Raw genomic sequence first — 5,000 nt, forward strand, 5'->3', positions numbered from 1 at the left:
CTCTGCGCATGTGCACATGTTTTACAACCCAACCAACTTAAGCACCTAGGGAAGTTGTGATGCCATCTGAACACCCACCGACTGATGCATTGAACGGCTAAAGTTGACCTTCAATCCGAACTGGCACTTTGCGGCGTGGAGGCAGTTGCGCGACCACTCCTATCCCAAACCAACAAAGCATGGTGTATCCTAAGTGTTCGGTACAAGCACACCACGACGGGACACATTGAACGGTTCAGCGATCTCTGCACTAGTGGAAGAACTCCAACGTGATACGGGAGACATTGCTCTAAACCGAACGGCATCTCTGCGCGTTTACTTGACGCACCCCCAACTTGGTCAACTGTTGGACTTTTTCGTAATCACGGCGGGACACATTGAACGAGCTCTAACGGATCTCTGCACGCATGGAACATGGTGGCGGGAATCATTGCTAGAACCGAACGGCGCCTCTGCGCGATGTACAAAGCCCAACAGGAACCTCGTATCGGCTGCCGAGCCGGAGCTTGAACAACTTGGACTTTCACCTCTAATTTATATCAACTCACCACTCCCCGAGGGATCCGCAGAATTGCTTCTGGGTCCCGTATCGTTATTTGCGATTCGTGTTTGCATTACACTACATTGAACTATTCCAACTTGTTTATCCGCATGGCGAACATTTGCTGCATAGAACATTTAAGTTCCACTTCGCTCTCCCCTACGTGGGTCTGAGCTTCGCTCTCAGGAAAAAATATGCCACATTTGGTAGGGAGACCCGGTTTCATCACGCTTTGTGCCCTGCACCATATATACCCTCATAAATTTATTCATTGGATTAGATCCAAGGAACACCAGATCATGCACCACTACCCATAATAGCTCATCGAGCTTAGCGTGAATCCTTCGGGTTTCCCTAAGAAGTTCGATTGGTCTTGCAGAGTTTAAAGACAACGAAGCTTAGTTTCAAGCAATGGTTAATATACGCGTATTCAAAACCCTTAGCTGTTACAACTTTTTTACTAGAAACCATCACGACGAAGTCTTTGGGTCCGTAGACCCGTGATGTACTGCTCCAGGGAACGTTTTTATAGGGTGGAAGCTCAAAATCATAGGTTAAAATCATCGGCAGAGCCCACCAGACACCACTTTTGCTTCATTAGTTCGGACTATAGGCATACGACGATTTTTATCGCGGAGGGGACGTATGACCCAAACGGGGGCTTAATGACCCACTGCCACTGCAAACCATGCTCCTACGACTAAATAGAGGTAAAACTACGATTTGGTGCAATCTTCATGTTTGACCTCGTAGCAAGGTACCCTCCCTATAGTAGGCAATGAGCAAATGATCATAATCCCAGGAGGGCAAAAATGGGAACCCGAAAGGAAAGCGCTGTTGGCGCGCCTAAGCTACTGGCCCGTAGAGTAAAATGGTACCCCCAACAAAGTTGTCGATTGACATTCTGATTGCACTTTTATCATCTAGGGTGCGTTCCTTACACGTTTTGAGGGGTTTTAGCGAAAAACATGTTTTGAGCCACACGAGCTCTCCGGCCCGCTCGGTGCACATTTTTGAAAAAGCTAGGAGCTGCCCCTAGGTTCGGGGTGTCACAAAATATTGAAAAGTGGTCAAAAACCGCTATCCAGAATCGGATGTAGAATCATTAGACGAACTTAAAATTGTTCTACGACCAATGTCTGCGACGTTTAGTATTCAAGATATGGCCCGCCCTAGGTCTGACCTGGCATTTTCGTGAAAATTTAAAGCATGGCCATAGGGACGGGTAAAATAGCTATTTTGAAGCAAAACCACCTCACTTTAAATGGCCATAACTTTTGAAAACAAGAGCTAGGGTGCGTTCTCGACACGTTTTGAGGTGTTTTAGCGAAAACATGTTTTGAGCCACACGAGCTCTCCGGCCCGTTCGGTGCACATTTTGAAAAAGCTAGGAGCTGCCCCTAGGTTCGGGGTGTCACAAAATATTGAAAAGTGGTCAAAAACCGCTATCCAGAATCGGATGTAGAATCATTAGACGAACTTAAAATTGTTCTACGACCAATGTCTGCGACGTTTAGTATTCAAGATATGGCCCGCCCTAGGTCTGACCTGGCATTTTCGTGAAAATTTAAAGCATGGCCATAGGGACGGGTAAAATAGCTATTTTGAAGCAAAACCACCTCACTTTAAATGGCCATAACTTTTGAAAACAAGAGCTAGGGTGCGTTCTCGACACGTTTTGAGGTGTTTTAGCGAAAAACATGTTTTGAGCCACACGAGCTCTCCGGCCCGTTCGGTGCACATTTTTGAAAAAGCTAGGAGCTGCCCCTAGGTTCGGGGTGTCACAAAATATTGAAAAGTGGTCAAAAACCGCTATCCAGAATCGGATGTAGAATCATTAGACGAACTTAAAATTGTTCTACGACCAATGTCTGCGACGTTTAGTATTCAAGATATGGCCCGCCCTAGGTCTGACCTGGCATTTTCGTGAAAATTTAAAGCATGGCCATAGGGACGGGTAAAATAGCTATTTTGAAGCAAAACCACCTCACTTTAAATGGCCATAACTTTTGAAAACAAGAGCTAGGGTGCGTTCTCGACACGTTTTGAGGTGTTTTAGCGAAAACATGTTTTGAGCCACACGAGCTCTCCGGCCCGATCGGTGCACATTTTTGAAAAAGCTAGGAGCTGCCCCTAGGTTCGGGGTGTCACAAAATATTGAAAAGTGGTCAAAAACCGCTATCCAGAATCGGATGTAGAATCATTAGACGAACTTAAAATTGTTCTACAACCCCCAGTCCGACGCCTCGTATTCGAGATATAGCACTTTGTAGGTCTGACCGAGCAATTTTGTACTGAAATGTATGGCGGACATGTTATTCATTAAACAACATTAACTTGCATCGTGCCCTACTTCATCGGCACAGCTACTATCGACTATCTATTGTTGAAATGGATTGAGTTTGACCATTTTAGCTCTTTTCTTATGCCGTGCACCAACAGTGTGTACCGATCAGGGAAAGTACACTACGTACGCGTTCATGGATGTATATGTTGGTACAAGTTGCCGGTCGGAATAGCAGTGCACCAAAACTGTGTACCGATCAGGAAAGTACAAGACGGAGGGCGCAGCCCGAGCGTACGCGTTCATAGATGTCCATGTTGGTACAACCTACATGTACGTACCTTGTTTTTGTATCAAAAGTTCCAATAAAGTGTTTGTATGCTTAAAATGCTTATCTCAACCGGTCACCTTTTGGCCTGCCCTTTTATAGACAGAAACCTAGAACGATACTCGCGATGTTTGTGTTTTTCCATTCGCCCGGGACGACGAAATGAGCTCTGTGCACATCGTGCAGAAAACTGTCTCCTCCTCGTATGTTTTTGTCCCTCCACGCATATAATCACCCACATTTGTGTTCAACACGGACGGCGCAGCCCGAGCGAACGCGTTAATGTTTATGTTTGTGCACACTAAAGTTACAATCCTAGGATTTGGTTATTGCGTCGCAGTGCCCGACCGTCGCGGACACCATTCTTGGACAAAAGTCCAAGTACGTAGAGTACATTCCCTAGGTATGTGCCCGTTCGTGACTTTCGTTGCGTGCTTACAGACACGCTTGGGTATGTTTACCATACAAGGTTTACTAGGAAAACCTGGGAAGGACGCTTGCCCTCCCGTTGCGGACACCATTCTTGGAAAGAAGTCCTGCTACGTAGCGTTCTTTAATGTACTTGATCAGTTTGTATTGCATTTGCTTTGTGCAATTGACTTTTGCTAATGCTCACTAAGGGGTGTTCGTTTGCGATGTGTATGATAAGCAACTGTCTATTCTAACCAGCAGTTAAATAACACTTTTCACCCAAATCATAGGAACGTAGAGTACTTTCCCTGATCGGTACACAATTTTGGTGCACCTCTAACTTCGCCAGCACTTTATCGTTACGTTTTGTGCACAACCTTGGGACATGGTGTAAGTTTCATCATTGTTATGTTTGATTCGGTTTATTATGATTGAAAAATACGCTACGTCCTAGAAATCTGAACTCGAATACTTTTGCCACGTTGCGCAAAAAGCTACTGAGCAACTCCTAGCCGTTTACCGATTTAAAATTTAATTTTCGTTATTAGTTTTAAAAATACGCTAAGTCCCAAAAATCTGAACTCGAATACTTTTTCTATGTGCCGCCAAAAGCTACTGAGCAACGCCTAGGTTGGTACATTTTTGGTACATGGAGTGTATGCGTGCAGGCGTACTGCCGTGCTGGACCGGAAAATCGCACTTGCTACTAGAACGTAGAGTAATTCCCCAGATAGGTGCTTTTGCATGCCTCTGTTCGACGTCCATGCAACTTGGAACGTGCGACACACGTAGCTAGGCTTCTCCATACATATTCCCTAGGGTAGCACCAAATTGCACACTTTCAGGGGTATATTTTGGTACGGTGTACTGTGCATGGTACAAGTATCATTAGCTCGTGCAATTTATTTTGCATCAAGTTGCGATTGCTGGTGCGTCGAGATAGGAGTGTTTCGCGACTTTTGCCAAGCTTTGGTGCCATTTTGTGAATAATTAATGTTCTAGCCACAATAAACGTGCAACATAATGCCAATAACGAAAACGCCATTTTCAAGGGACTTCCAGTCAAAATGTTTGCAATCAGCGCTTTCCTGTCGAGTTCAGGATTTGGGACTGAGCGTTTTTTTCACGATCCAATCAAACGACCAGTTCGTGAATAAACAATTCATACAACAGTGCATCCCTTCAAAGTAGAAAAAGCCGAATGCTAGGGAGCTCCAGTCAAAAACGTTGTCATTGGCGCTTTCTTCTCGAGTTCAGGATTTGGGACTTTAGTTTTTTCACGATCCAGCCAAAAGACCAGATCGTGAAATAAACGATTAATACAACTGTACTAGTACATCCCTTCAACTGAAGCAAGCGCACCATACATGACCCGTACGCTAATCATCCAAGCACATGACACGTCAACTAAGTCAACACATAATACAACTTGGAAA

This window comes from Anopheles arabiensis (assembly GCF_016920715.1).
Source record: "Anopheles arabiensis isolate DONGOLA chromosome X unlocalized genomic scaffold, AaraD3 X_pericentromeric_contig0004, whole genome shotgun sequence".
Taxonomy (NCBI): Eukaryota; Metazoa; Arthropoda; class Insecta; order Diptera; family Culicidae; genus Anopheles; species Anopheles arabiensis.